This window comes from Rhopalosiphum padi, chromosome 3 (genome assembly GCF_020882245.1).
Source record: "Rhopalosiphum padi isolate XX-2018 chromosome 3, ASM2088224v1, whole genome shotgun sequence".
Classification (NCBI taxonomy): Eukaryota; Metazoa; Arthropoda; class Insecta; order Hemiptera; family Aphididae; genus Rhopalosiphum; species Rhopalosiphum padi.
In genome coordinates this window covers 64,636,568-64,653,450 of record NC_083599.1, presented here as the reverse complement: position 1 = coordinate 64,653,450, position 16,883 = coordinate 64,636,568, and the positions used below count along the sequence as shown (strand labels likewise).

Genomic DNA, 16,883 nt, shown 5'->3' with positions numbered 1-16,883 from the left:
ACTCGGATTGCCGGAAATGCAACTAGGTCCTGGCTGAGGATTTCGATCATTTCTGACCTTCTGAGTCTGAGTGATAGATTGTAAGAGAATCTTGTCCGAAGACTTAATGGACTTTTGAGCCTCTCTTAACTTTAAAGCCAACTCTTCCATTTAATACAATTGGTATTGCCCGTTTTCAATGTTCTATCGAGAAGTGACTTGAGATCTTGTGTGTGATGTTTGGGTTTTGGGAATTGAGAACACTGGAGAGTCCTGTTGTATCGGACTATTTTATATAAAGAGTTCAATATGCCAAAAAAGTTAATTAACCTGATTAAAGCGACAATGGAAAATTCTGAAATAAAAATAAAAATAGCGAACTTTACATCTAAACCGTTCAAAGTAACTTCTGGTTTAAGGCAAGGGGATGCATTATCTCCAATCCTTTTTAACTTAGTTCTGGAAAAGGTTGTCAGAGATATGAACATATCAGGAGGTGTGACTTTAGGACAGTCGAAGATAGGCCTGCTAGCATATGCCGACGATATTGCCATCTTAGGAGACAATATCGAAATAGTAAAAATACATTGTAAAAAACTGATGGATGCGGCGAATAAAGTTGGTCTCAGAATAAATGATAAAAAGACAGAATATATGAAATTAAACAGAAAAGACAGGACGTATCGCCTCGGGGAGAGTATGAATGTAGATGGACATATATTCCAAAGAGTTCCACAATTTAAATACTTAGGTGTCCTCTTAACTCAGGACAATGAGTTAAAAGTAGAGATTTCCAAAAGAATGCAACTGGCCAATAACTGCTATTTTGGTGTGGGAACCGTGCTAAAATCGAGATCAATATCTTTGAACTTAAAAATAAAAATATACATGACATTAATACGTCCTGTCGTCCTATATGGGTCAGAAACATGGGCACCAAGGAAAATAGAGAAAATAAAACTGGACACATTTGAAAGGAAAATTTTAAAAGACGTACATACGGACCTTGTTTCGACTCAAGAACCCAAGAGTGGAGAATTCGAACCAATGAAGAACTACAGAACTTGTTTCAGAGATCATGTATTTCAAACGAAATCAAAAAAAGAAGACTGTTGTGGGCAGGCCACGCCTGGAGGAAAAAAGACGCTATGATTAACACAGTAATCAGGGAAGAACCGAAAGGAAAGAGACCACTAGGTAGACCACGCCTAAGATGGGAAGATTGTGTGAAGAAAGATGTTAAAGAGGTTGATCCAGGAGCAAACTGGAGAGAAATAGCAGAAAATAGAATAAGTTGGAGAGAAATTTGTTTTGCGGGATGGTCTTAAAGGCCGGAAAAACACAAAAAAAAAAAAAAAAAAAAATATTAATATAAATTGTTTCATTTAATCAAAATGCTTGAAAGTACATGATTACATGATTTCACTAAAGTTATTCTTATAAAATAATAACTACTTAAAATATAGGCATTATTTATTTTTACGACTAGGTATTTAAAGTTCAAATTTTAACAAAATTTGTCGATATCATTAACATTTGCTAAATAGTTTTTCAGTATATTCTATTTATTTTTTTAACTAATGCTTAAATTTTTAATACTTAGTTCATCTAGTTGGTACTTTGGTGCGTCAAAAGAAAATAATTTTCGTAGTTTTCAAAAGTGTCAGAAAAACCCCTAAAAAAGTAACAAAAACACGGGAATTTTTAAGCTGCGTTACATTAGCACCACCATATACGAAAATCATAAAATAAATTCTACCAACGATTGTTATTCCATTTGTACATATTTGTAATCTACATTTAAACATTTGTGCACCCCCCCCCCCCGAACCTTTCAAAATCATCATTTTCTTCGGCGGTGCTAGCGCAACGTTAAACTAGCGCACTCATTTTTCCAAATATTAAAAAATATAAATTTTAAATGATACAACATTATGTACTTTTTTTATAAAATTTTTTTTTTTTGATTGAATTAAGCCTCGGAAACTGTGGCCATTGTCAACAAACACTAAATTCATCATTTTGCTGTCTTTGATTTAATTTTTCCTCGATTAATGTGTTGACATATTCGATTTGAGATTCCATTGTATTATTCTTTAATTTATAAGTATTTATATTAAATATAAACATAATATATAATATTTATTTAAATATTTTTTTTTTATTGTTATGTATAGATTAGAACTATTACTAGTAATAAAAAATGGTTAAAAAAAAAATGTTTAATTTATTTCATTAATAGACAATATTTAAATAAAATAGATAGATAGAAAACAATTTAAAAAAATAAAAAAAACTTGTATTAGATCATTTTTAATATTCTTTTAATGGTTATAATATTATCGATATTTCTTTTATCCTTAATAATAATAATAAAAAACCAAATTCATATCACAGTTTAAGAACGAAAATATTGAATTTTATCATATTATTATCGTTTATTTTGTTTTAAATAAAATGTTACCTGACGTATAATATAGGCTACATTACTGTAGCGTTATTATGATAAAAGTTGGTATTATATTCAACTATTTATTTATTTTTTTTAAAATAAATTTTAGATTCATTATAAATAATTTTATATTTTACATTTTCAGTCTACTTCAACGAGTCTACAGCGAGTCCATGTTTTTATACAAATAGTTTTCTATTTTTTTATTAAATTAAAATACTTTTCAAAAAAATAAAATAATGTCGGTCAATTCATTTAGGAGTGATGATGAAGAATCCTTTGCTGTAAGCGATGTAAGTATAAAAAAAAATATGTCTATATATTTATATAGATATATTATTTTATATTTAAATAGAATCAAATATTAAGCCATAGTTGGTAAAGATAAATATAACGTTACTATTACTTTTTTAAATGTTAAAATTATTAAACATTTAATTAAAACTGTGTATAAACTAAAAAACATTAACTAATCGCTTAAATATTGTTATAGGTGGATATGATAGAAGCGCAAGATAGAAAAGCTGGAACAAAACCGGGTAGTCAAAAGAGGGTCTGTGAGAAAAAAAATAATGGAAAAAAATCGAAAAAAGTGAGTGATTTTACATAACCCATCAGGTGAACAAAATTATAATTAAATTATTTTTTTAAAGAATGTTTCTTATCGAGATAAGTTGGGAAAATGATGAAAGATCACAAAATTGCACTCGAAGTCAGAAATTCAATGAGCATTCGGCAAGACGATGGGATTTTAATTGTAAAGGCACCTGCTGACGAAAAATCGACTGACTATTGGACGTTGTCGCATTTAGTCGTCGATATTGAATATCCAATAAAAAGAATGAGAAAAATGGAAAGCGCCTTTGGGATGGTAGCATCCTGCACACTGGACGATTCGGTAATGGGGGGCACTATAAATGTATTCTTGCCTAAATCCATAAACATCACCTCTGAAGAGGTTACAAGTTATAATTTGGGAGAAGCGCCTCCAATTAATTTAATTTTTAAGGGAAAAAATAGGAACAAATTTGTTATAAAATTTGTATAACGGATTCGTTCTTTATTTATATTTTTTTATATTCAATATAATATCAGTTTTTTTGCTTTTTTAAATATTTTTGTAATTTTTTTTTTTTATGTTCAATAATAATAATATGCTTATAGGTTTAGGTAATACTGTTTAAAATAATAATAAAAAAAAACATTTTATTTAATATTTATGCAGAGTATGATTTATTATTATTATAATTATAACATTGTATATTTTTTAAAGAGTAAGTACAGTATTTTTACAGAAATCTCTGTAAAATTTTTTTTTTCCAATGCAATTCGTCATCGCACCATGGATCATTTGACCAATGGAAAGACTGTGCATCATCTAGAAAATACATCTAGAAAAAAAAATATAATTTTAAAAATTTTAATTTATATATATATATATCATGCGGCTTACTTGAGTAAGGACTTAGTATCCCATAATCGGGCACATGTGTTTCATCTTAATGAGGTGAGTGCCATGGAAAAGGCTTATTTGGATCGAAATCTAATGTCATGTCTCTGTCATCGGTAACATTATTAATATTGAGTTTATAGTGTTCGTAGTTATATGATTCGGGAAATAATGGTGGTGAAATCTAATATAAAATTAAGCATAATTTATAAAAAGGAAAAAATATTTTAAAATATTTTAGACTTACTGAAGGTGAGTGTAATCTAGCAGGACTGTCGAAAAATGAACATGCTGATGAATCCGACTTATTTATTTTCAGATATGCGTTGAACGTCCGTGAATGTAAGTACCTATTGCAGGATAAGGGTGACTATAGAGACTATGAAAGGAATGACTGTATACGCTCGCTTACGAGTCGATTTTTAATAAATATTTTTTTAGCTCATTATGGAGAGTGGGAGAATTTTAGTAAATATTATCAGTTAACGTTCCACCTCTTTAAAAAATATAAAATAATGATAGTATTTTTTTTTGAAATCTATGATAAATCTTATCAATTATATAAAAAAAGTAGAAAATTATATTATTATACGAGTATTAAATATATTTTAATAAACCATATGTACATACACAAAAAACAATAATGATAACAATAACAATTTATATAATTTTATAATGACCGTGTGCAAGTGTATGCACACGATCGGGTAGAACGTGACGTTTATCATCCGATCTGTTTAAAGTAAATTTTATTGTTTTAATTGTTTTGATTTGATGTTAAAATGATCGAATCGAGACGTTCTCTCTATACGGGGTATATGGCTCATAAGACCACTGTGTCATTGGTGGTGGAGGCGGGGAAGATGTTAACGACGTTGTCGCCGATGCTGCTGTTGTTGTTGTTGCTGCTGTATGCAAGCGTGCGATGACTTGTTGCGCACAAGACGATGCTATCAGCTTGCTCGTGCGTGCGTTGAACTCGTCATCGCGTTCATCGGATTCATTTTCGTCGTCGTCGTCGTCGTCATCGTCGTCGGCGAACAAACATCGCTTATGGTCGTCGAACGTTAGGTGATTGCGTATCACGTGGCCTCTAATCCCCTTTGCTCGTATGGTGGTCGCGTTCTCGATGTCATACGCGTAAGATTTAGCACGTAACGCCACAAACTCGTACATTGTGCGCCTTCCGGTTTCGTCTTTAAACAACCCAGAATTCTCTTACACGTCAACGTGTAACACGCATGATCCGGCGGTAGATTAGAGGTATCCGTACGACTCATCAAGTTCGGGTTGTCCGCTAAGTCGCTGTAAAAGTCGTCCGTTGACACACAATACAAGAGGGAATCTGTTAAGTATAATAATAATAATAATAAAAATTATTTTTCATATTAAGTATGGAGGTATATACGTACCGGTGTCGGTGTACAGCAGAGCAATCTTGTCACCATAATGACGTTTCATGACGTTATAGTGATAAATGATAATCATACATCAGTGTCTTACTCCGCTCAAGGACTGCAAACCCAATGTAAATTGGTTTACAGAAATTAATCACTTTGTTGTGCATAGACACTGCTGCGAGATTTTCACTATAAGTGGTACACTGCGTAAACGTTGGGCGGTTAATAAGTTTTCGCATCCTCTGGGGGCATGAAACGAGCTCCATCTCGAAACGATTGCGGACATTCTCCATTGTTTTACCTATGTAAGCGTTAATCCATGACATGAAAACAGATAATAATAGTTACCGAAAACGCTATTATTTTGATCTTTAAAAAATTTTTCTTCAAACTCATTTGCCGCTCGTTTACGCATCTCCGTATTCAACGCGATGTATGGTGCCAACCACGGGGATTGCCTAAATTCTAATACTCTGTGCACCTGGAACACATAAATATATATATTTTTTTTATTTTGTAATAAAACCGTAATGTATAGTCTTTATATATATATATATATTATAATAAATATTACCTTATCGACGATCAGCCCGTTGGCGATGGCTTGTTTTAGATTCGAATAATGCACGACGTAGTATACCTTCCGCTCGAACGTGGCCATCAACTTTCGGACGGCAGAGCCGCTCGGAATACTAGCGTGCGGTAAGAACTTCATATCGGTGTGTTTGTCGTGCAGATGACGCGGGTACGAAATGTCAACTTCGTAGACTCTCTACTCTCTGACTACGTCATCCGTATCCGACATCCACTCGAGCTGAGCTAACGTAACGTCCAGATTCCCCACGTACCACGAAAAACCACCGTACGGCATATATCCGCTCATGGCCCATCCGTAAAGGTTATTGCCTTTCGAGAAAAAATTAATTAACGATCATATATTACTATTATTATTATTATTATATATAATTACAATCTTGATATACGAGCCACGTATTCGGTTCGTCGGCTTTGTATCCGGGCGTTTTCGGGTTGTTGGCCTTGGCGTGACGCCCGCTCGCCTGTACAAACCCACCTCGGATTCCAAGCTCGAAAAATAATATTTGCTCGTAATCGGTGAAGAGTTCTAATTTGACCGACGTGAATTTCAGCATACAGTCGAAACTGAACCCGGGCGCCGTGTATACGCGGGGTCCAGCTGGTACGTCGACATGCATATGTCGCGGAAATTTTCAAACACGTCGGCGCTGAGCAGTACGTCGATTTCGAGGTATAAATCGCTGTAATCGCCGAGAGTCCAGCAACCAAAGCGGTTCCATACCATGGTCGCATGTTCGTAATCGATATCGCTCACGTGCGTCTCGGTCAACGCACTGTAGAACTCCTTCTTTGCAGGTAGCGTCGTCTCGCGTAATTTCGCGTAGGAATCCGTGTACTCATACGGGAAACCACCTTTGCGCGTCACCAGTGGCATCTCCGTCGGGGTGAACACTTTTGCGACTTCGTGAAACTTGCAAAAGTCTGCGGTCGTAAGGTTCCGCGCCAAGTCGGCCAAACTCGACGCCATGAACCGACACGTATCGATAAACCTAATTGCGAACTCGTTGTTGATATATTTCGAAAACGAAATATACTTTTCCTCGCTATTAGGTATCACCGATATCGTGTTGGTATCATATCCCAACTCGGTCACAATGAAATGCGCGTCGTAATTCGACAGATTGTGTAAAAAGCACGGAACGAATTTCGGCGTTCGTAATGCGAGGTTGCACGCGTTACACAGTTTTAAGAAAACGACCTGACAGGTGATCGTGATGTGCGACCTTGTGGTTACTCGTGGTAAACGTTTTCGCACACAAGTCGCATGCGGTCTTGACTCCATGCACACGCACATCCTCAACAGACATTACTATCGGCACGTTGGTCGTCTTGAGCAATTTACATATTCTGTCGGCCACGTCGGTGACGGCCAGCACAAATCGTTTGGCCACATCGTCGGCGGACTCGGAACCGCGATAAACAGTCGGAGTCCGCGCGATACCAAACTGTTCGAGCAGCTCCGCCGGTACACCGTCCGCAACTACTACCAAAAATCCGTAACTCATCGGGTGATGCGAGTGCAGCGCGGAGGTATTCACCCCGTAGTGCTGCGTTGTTTTCGGCAGGAAGGCCTCGAAATCGGCGTACAAAACGAACGGTAAGCGTTGTGTTTTGCGTAGCGCGTCGAACTCGAGCGTTGTCCCCTCTGCCGGCATTACGGGTAAGATTGGTTTGTGCGTACTGCATACCAGACGATGCTGCGCGAGCGCCTCCTCGCCGTGTAATTTATACTTCAAAGGTTGATCGTCGAAACTGGTGAAACACTTTTTATAAAAAAATAAACGGTGTATTATCGATAAACGTTGCAGGGCATTCCAAGGAGCGTAGGGTGAAGGTGACTTAAGGGGATTTAGCTGGGTTTACGTTGATTTTCCAGTTGTGAAACCAAATGTTTAGCTCAGATAAGTGGTTTTGGAGTTTTTGAGTGGCTTGGATAGGATCGTTGTCGATAGCGAGAATAGCTGTGTCGTCCGCAAATGTACCTAGTAGAGTGTTTGGATTTAAAGGTAAATCACTGGTAAAAACATTGAAGTGGAAAGGGGCTATATCGCTGCCTGCTGTCGCTATTTGAGGTTGGGAAAGGACACTGTTGATTTTTGTGACGAATGTTCTTTGGTTTAGGTAAGATTTTATTAGTAGGTAGTACGGAGCGGGTAAGAAGGATTTAAGTTTGAAAAGAAGGCCTGGATGCCAAACACGGTCAAAAGCCTATGCAATATCGAGGAAGATTCCAATGCAAACTTGTTTGCTCTCAAGTGCTAGCGATATGTGGTCAACGACTCTGTGCAGCTGATGGACCGTGGAGTGATTTTTTTGAAACCAAATTGAAAGTCAGGGATAATTTTGTTGTCTGTGACAATTTTTAAAATTCTTTTCAGAAGTAGTTTTTCAAATAGTTTCCCTAGAACTGGAAGGAGGCTTATAGGATGGTAGGAGGAAGGAGTTTCAGGAGGTTTGCCTGGTTTGTGAATAAGTATTATTTGGGCATGTTTCCAGATGGGTGGCATGTAGGAAAGGCGAAATAGAGAGTTAAATATATATAATAATAGAACTATTAATCATGCGGTAGCTGTTTTAAGAATGGTGCTGTAATGAGGTCGTAGCCAGGTGCTTTCCCGTTTTTTAAGCGTTTTATATGGGTTAATACTTCATTTGGGGTAGTGGAGTTTGCTGGCATTGAACGTGGTAGTGGGCTGTCTAGAAAGTCATGCACTCTGGAGGAGTGCTGTGGACTTGTTTGGGTATCATGAATACTGTAGCCAGGTGCTCAACAAAGACATGGGCTTTTTCAGCGTCGTCCATGATTTTTGAATTGCCGGGGTGGCGGAGTGGAGGGGTGGGTTCAATGTGGTTGAGGATTCTTTTAGTAGCTTTCTAAAGCGATCCATTTGATGGATCTAAGTTAGAAATGAAAGTATCGTAAGTTTGATTTTTGTGATTTTGAAGTTGTCTTTTAAGTTTGTTTATTAGGTTATTAAAAGTCCACTTGTCATTAGGGTAGCCTTTAATTTGCCATTTGGCGCGAGCTTTTCTTTTTTGCCTAATAAGTGCTTTGATATGGTCCGGGAGAGGGTATTTGTCCAAAATAGTGGGTGATACTGTAGAGTTATTGTTTTTTGAGTGGCAGGCCTGTTTGATCATTTCAACAAAAGCTGATGAGGCTTGATCAAGATCTTGCGCCGTTTTAAGAGGTATGCCTAATTTTATATTTATTTGTAAGTAGTTTTTGTACTGGGCCCAGTTGATTGGGCCTGTAGTTAGTGAAGGTCGTTTTGGAGCTTGATTTATTCCACCGTCAATAACTAGTTTTACCGGAGAATGGTCAGAGGAAAGGTCAGTGATATTAAATATAGAGAGAGACAAGTTGCTAGGGGTCGAGTGTATGAAGAAGTCTAGGATATCTGGGTGCCTGTTGGTGTGGGTAGGCCAGTATGTCGGCCCGATGGAAGAGATTTGTGACCAAGTGCGATCGGTGAGAGTTTTGTGGAGAATTTTTCCAAAATGATTATGGCTGAGCCTACGTGAGCCGAGCCATCTGGGTGATCAGCACGATAAATTGAATACTCAGGAAGTTTTAGTTGTAGTGCTTTAGTAAGATGGGTTTCAGTGATAAGTGCTATGTGGATACTGTGTTTTATTAGGAAGTGATGTAGCTCGTGTTTATGCTGGTTTAGACCATTTGCGTTCCAGAGAATAATATTTGTTGCGTTGTTAATCATTATGACTGAACATTTTGTTGATTAGTGATGTAAGAAGAGAAATGAGAGGGGCTAATAGTAATTTAAATTCGTTAAGGAAGGATGTGAGGTTTGGAGATTTTAAGTCTGTTGAATCATGAGTATCTGAATCTGTGGTGGTATTTTTCCTGGAGGTTGCATGGGCGTAGGTTGGTTTGGCGTTACTGTTGAGCTGATTTGGCGCGGACTGGTGAGCTGCATCTCTTGAAGAGTTTGATGTTGAGAAGAAGTTTGGTTTGGAGTTTTGAGCCTGAGAAGTGGTTTTGGACTTGGTGGTTCGGTGAAATTTTTGGATGTCCTTATGAACTTGATAACCTCTATAGTTGGCTGGGTGTGGCAGGTTGCAAAGAGCGCAGGTTGCAGGAGTGTCATTACTTTTATTACATTCACTCGATAGGTGGTTATCACCGCATTTCACACATCTAGGCATATGATTGCAATACGCTTGAGTGTGGCCATAGGACTGGCAACGTGTACATTGAACAAGGTTTCGTCTCGGTCGAGGTTCCTCAATTTTTATTTTGGTGTGGTAGAGTGAGTCTATTCCAAAAATATCTTTGTTTATTGGTGAGGGCTCTAGGTCGACAAAAAAAAGAGGCAGAGGTATTTTTGTTTGACTATGTAAGACATTAGTGATGTTTCAGGTAGTAAAGCATTTGCATTTAAGTTCTTCTTTTATCGTTTCAATGGGTGTGGAGGGATCTAGGACATTTTGGCGTGGCCGTTTTGACGTGGCTGTTATGGCGTAGCCGTTTTGGCATGAAGCCATTTTGGCGTTAGGCCGTTTCGGCGTAAATGTTTCAGATTATTATATTAATTAATTTACTAATTAACTACTAATTTACTAATATTTCTATTTTACTATTATAAGTATATATATTTTTATTTTTTAATAATATTTATTTTATTGTTGGAATTTAATAATTTAATGATAAGTTTGTATTACTATGCTGTACTTGAGCCCTATGGACGTTTATAAAAATAAAAATTAACCAGTTGACCAGACGAAATTGTACCTATACTATCGATTGACTTGATTATCTACGTTTTTAGTGATACCTACGTATGTTTAATAATAGTATACCTTCATCGATTCTTTTCTGCCGTGCGATAAGTTTATCATTTTTTTGTCCTTGAATATCGCTCGCTAGATACAGCAAAAATATTTTATACAAATAGTGAGTTTTATTAATCAATACTTATTAATTTTAATTTTAATAATTATTTAATTAATTAATATTTATTTATAATGTCAAAATTAATTGAATCCACGAAGGAACGAGATGTTTTAGTGAATAATGGTTTTATGTATTTATTTGATGCATTAAGTAGTGATGGAAAACGTCGTTTTTGGCGTTGCCGAAATAAAACTGAGTGTAAAGCTCGGGTACACACAACAGTAGATGATATTGAGATAATAAAATCAATAAACGAACATAGTCATGATTCTGAAGCATCGAAGATCGAAGGAAATGTAGCAGTTAACCAAATAAAACGACGTGCGGCTGAAACCACGGAATCAGGAAGATCTCCCCCTAAAAACTTAAAAAATATATTGACACAGATAAACGATTATTAAAAATAATTCAAGAATCAGATACACGAGACATGTTAACATATTTAAGAGGTGTAGCACATAATATTTCTTTACAATAGTAAGTTTTTTAACTATGAATTTTCAATTATATTTTTTTAATAGACTGAATTATTTTAAATTGTATAAATAATAATAAAAAATTTTGATAAAATAAAAAGAAGTATTTTACGCCAAAACGGCCTAACGCCAAAATGGCTTCATGCCAAAACAACTACGCTATAACGGCCACGCCAAAATGTCCCATTTCGGGTGTGGAGTGATGAAAGTGTCTTATTACTACACGGTAAGACTTTTCATCTCTGATTTGGTATGTGTGAAAATTTGCTTTTTTTTCTTTCAGAAACTTTACAACTTTGCGATATGCATCAGTAGTGTATGTGTTTAATTTTAGTCCGTTTACAGACGATTTGCATAGAAAACCATCTGGTTGTGTTAGTGGATTAATGGATTCACAGAAAATATTATATTTCATATCAGTTTTGATGAATATTGGCGGCGGTAATGATGTACTTTTTTGCGTTGAATTAACAGGGTTATCTGTTGTTGTACTAGCTGTTATTTGGGTTTCAGTTTCCATCAACATGTCATCATTACTTGGAGGGAGTGGAGCGAATTTATTTTTAGAAATAAACGTGGTGTTTGTAAGTTTGGTTTTTGGAGAGGTACCTGACGGTGAGTAAACTCTTTTATGTTTTGTCGTTTTATTTGAACAGGGTGTAGACCAGTCAAAAATATTATCATTATCTTCAGTGTTGGTATCGGTGGTATTTGAGTTTCCACTTGGTGGGCCGGTGTTCGATAGTATAGTGTTTTGGTTAATTATTTTTATCGGTGGCACTAATGGCTTATTCTTATCGCGCTGTTTGGGCAAAGGTGACTTGTTGTTCATTATGAATTATGATTCTATGATAGTGATGCGATTTATCGAACGCACTAATTAAGAAACAGTGGTTTTTGGAAATTTGTAGGGCCAGATGCCCTAAGGGGCAGTAATACTCACAGAACTGCTTCCGGCGTAACCACACGAGTTTAGACGTACCACTTTATACAAGAAAAAGACGCGATAGCGTGACACGAGATTGTGTTTGCTGATTTTTAATTTAAAAAAATGTGTAATCAGTATTATATTTATTGCATTTTTTATTAATTTATAAATACATTTTATTGTATTAGTATTAACTAATATTATAATCGACAGAAATATGTTTAAAAAGGAGAATAAAAATAAAATGGACTGAAATTTAAAAAAAAAAAAGCGGTTGAATAATTTTTGAGTATTAGTTATGGCAGACAACCACCGGGAGCGCTATTTCTATATGGGTTCTTACTTTTCTATGGTAGTTGTTGCACACGCTCTATCCAGTCTATCCATTCACGCGTACTGTGTAGTTCTTCATCAGTTATATGAGTATACAAGTATAATATTTGATATGTACCAACTATACATTTTATTATGTATGTGTTTAAAATCACGTTGAAACTTTATATTGTTTTTGTTAAAATCGCCTAATTAATAGCAATCATTTATGCTATAGAAAATACGTGGACCAGAAATAAATAGCCTCTATGTACATATACGACAAGGACCCATAAAATTGGACGGGAAGAGCTTGAGATACTATGGACATATTTTAGAAGTATCATGGACATTCCAAAATTGAAATTTGACATATATTTAATTAAAAAAGGCTCTTGCTCTGTGTATGAAATGCAACATATTCATTCAGTGTCGTGGATAATATTATAATAATAATAGGCTTAAAATAATTGTAGTGTTATATAAAAAAAAAACAATATATAACTATGTAAGAATTTTGTTATGACAGAAGTTGTACTTTTGTTTGTGAAATATAATTTCTAAATATTAACATAATAATCTAATATACCTAGGTAAAATCATTTTTAATATACACTGAAACTTCCATAATATAATTGTTATGTATTATTACTATGAATACCTAACAACATAGACGTGTTTTATAGACCTTTATTATTAACTGCATAAGTCATAATGATTAACATTGTAATTTTACTCAATAATAATTGATGGACAGTCCCCACCGATCGTGATATGATACTGCTGATTAGTTAATATATATACTATACATGTAATATAAATGCTGAATATGCAACAATAACGGTCACAGAAAAAAAATTGTAATTGTTAAATAGAATTACGTATTTTTATCGAATAATTCTATCGTTAAAAATAACTATCAGATTCGTTATTTGGAGATAGTTTTACGTGTAATTAACAATGAAGGGTATAGTTCTTAAAAATATTTCGTTAAACAGATTCGTAATATGTAAGTTTCACTAATCACTGCACTATGATTTAGGTTTTAAATTTGAAAATATAACAAATAAATAAGGTATTTTATTTTGTAAGACTTTGTAATCCCAGTTGTTCTGTGGCTATACCTACATTAGTTTAATATGATATAATGTCATAATATGACATAAAGACGACTGTTAATGTAATATAGCCAATATAGGTACGTACTACATTACATTTCATAATCACAAAAATAAGTAATACATACTAATTGAGCTTTTGACTAATAGTTTATTTATAAACAGTTAGGTTTACGCGCGATACTTGAACGTCTTGAGCTAGATGCTGGAATGTTGACCAGGCTGCGTTCAAAAAAACAATGAACGTGTTGTAAGAGTTCACATTAGGTCTTCCGTGTTGATGACTTTGATGTAAGACATAAACTCATTACTAATTGCTTTTTCAGTAAACCTTTGACGTAAATAGTGTTATATTTGAATGATTGAAATATTTTTTGTATTTCTGTGTACTCCACATCGCCTCAATTCAATGATAAGCCGTGGTCCAATTGTTTACGCTCCGACTTTGCCAGCCTGTGTTAAAGAAGAGTGCTTAAAGATCCAGTGTTGCATAGTACAATTTTCTATGTCTACAATAGCAGTGGCAGTTGACATAGGCATGATATACATTTTTGGTCGGTACGGTACCAGCCACCGAAAGTCGGCCAAGACTACCTAAAAATACGGAAAGCCATCCCAGCAGCATTTGGAGTTCGCATACTGGCCTCATTACTGACGATCCTATAGGTTAACATAACCCATTCGTGGGCAGCCTGAAACTACACTTGTTAACATTTGAAAAAAAAAAAATAAAAATAAAAACTTACTGCTTCAGGGCTGCACTGAAAAATATTAATACTTAGGTAATTGAACATACTAACAACCAGCTCACGCACAAACCGGCCGACAGAGACATTCCCGAACAATTCGTTTGGACGTAGTCCTTGGAATTGTCCGATGGCGGCCGGTTCAAATATACAAAATCCGTCCTTGTCCCGACGTAATCGCCTCCTAACCCCGGGACAAGCCTGCCGTGCTGGGAAAAGTTGGCTCATACGCCGGGAATCAAGGTATCGGGCTTCACCGAACATATAGTACTGGAGAATTATCTCCAAATCGTAAAGTTCGGCGAGTAACTAAACACGTGGGGAAAAAAACTCAAATTAAAATTAAAAAAACAAACATCCCTTTAATTAAAAAAACACCATTAAACACATCCCTAAAATTTAAAAAAAAATCCTTAAAACAAACCATCCCTAAAAAATCAATAAAAAACCATTAACTACATCTCTTAAGTATAAATAACCCATCCCTGAAATTAAAAAAAAAAAATAAAACAAAATAATAAAAAACTATACAATTAGTATACATCTCTCAAAACAAAAAAAAACATCCCTTAATAAAAATCACAAATATATCTATAACAAAAACTAATACACAGAATAACGTTCGAAAAATAATATATACACTGACTTTAAATTTAAGGAGAATTTAAAACAATAGAACTATTAAAATAAAATACTTACATCATGATTGAAACTATCGACTTCTGTGGATCTACTAATTCGCGGAATCTTCGGAGGTGAACAAAAATTCTTTCATCAACAAAATAGGGCCAATTTTTTGATGATTTGAATAAAACACCAGAACCCAGAAAAAGTCTATAAGCCTAGTGCCATAATGACAGCGTGTACAACTTGTTCGCAAGTCATGGGTTGAAAGGCTGTACACGAGTAAGCGTGCTTATCAACTTTGCTTTTTGCTCATCCGCCTTCAAATCAAAAAAGTTCTTAATAACCTCGTTGCGAATTATCTTTGGTGATGCTCTTTTATCATATCTCTCAAATAATGTTCCGACTGCAGCGGGGCGGCTGGAGGCAGGCTTGTAGGGTCTTTGATTAGGGATTCGTAATCGACCTTGTTCTTCCTCTGCACTGACACGAACTCCTCCGCTGGGTCACTCGTAACAGGGTGGCCCAGGAGTGTACGTGCCCAGTGCAGCCTTGTCAGTGATCAGGATCCTGAACTGCCCTCATACAGAAGCTCGGGTAAGATGTTACAGGGTACCCTCCCAGAGTCCTAGTGTTAGTAGCCAACACAATACTGTGTCCTATTGACTTTTAACGCAGCCAGGGCATGCTTCTGCGAAGTAAGTGTATTGCCTCCATTAACGTCACCGTGTACGCATGCAGGGTGTATGTCCTCTGAGGCTGCAGACTTTCCTGTCGAATACAGACTGGAGAGGTCTCCGTTCACCGTGGGTATCACTTGGTTCGCCTCACTAGACAACCGAGAGATCTTCTTGAGTGCACACGACACTTGCGCACCGTCATAGTGATACTTTCTGGAGTACTCGAAAAGCTTTTCCGCCTGCCACGTTTTCAGCGGCTTGATGGGAATACCTGCATCATTAGCATACCTTGTAATACCTTGGGATGAATGTAGAATGGTGAATAAAAAAGAACCCGAATCTTTAGATAGATTGCTTCAGGGCTGCACTGAAAAATATTAATACTTAGGTAATTGAACATACTAACAACCAGCTCACGCACAAACCGGCCGACAGGGACATTCCCGAACAATTCGTTTGGACGTCGGGTGGTTAATGAGTTTTGACTTGAGCGACTTTATTATCAAAATGCTTCCATAGTGATTCAGTTGTATTAATTTCGTTTTCCATTTCAGTTGTGCTGATCATCATTTTCAATTCTTCGCTTACCCATTTTTGCGCATTACTAGCATTTTCAAGTAAACCAAACGCAGTTTTTTTGAACCGCGGGTCTAAGAATGTTGCTTTTGCAACAATTTTATTCTTTTCTAAAATGCCCAATCCGTCTACTGACTATATCCATCAACATATTTCTAAATACATCCCCAACATCAATTTCTGTTTTCAAGTTTCTTAAAATATGTTGAAGACCTCTAATAAGTGGTATAACCACACTTAATGTTGGGTACTTTTCACCTGATAATTCCGCTGTCATTATTTGAAATGGCTTTAAAATATGAGTACAATCTAATATTATTTCCCACTCGGACGCATTAAAATAATTTGGTGCTCGAGGTAGATTTGACATAGTAGCAGATAAAGGGGCTTTAATGTTTACAAGTCTTTCCATCATTATAAAACTAGAATTTCACCTTGTAGGCACATCTTGCTTAACTTTTAATGGAGGTAAGTTTATTTGCAATTAAAAATCTTTGAGTTTTTCAGTAGCGTTGCTGCTGTGCTTGAAATGCCCTACTATCGTCCTACATTTTTTTTAAATTTGATTTATGTCAGAGTTTCCATTTATTGCCTCATTTATACTCAAGTTTAGTGTGTGTGCCACACATG

At 35.7% G+C, this 16,883-nt stretch overlaps 1 pseudogene; it reads right to left on the bottom strand.

Moving 5' to 3' along the window:
• Positions 1-5,582: 5,582 nt before the first annotated feature.
• On the bottom strand, positions 5,583-6,179 carry LOC132925343 (uncharacterized; annotated as a pseudogene).
• Between the last annotated feature and the right edge of the window lie 10,704 nt (positions 6,180-16,883).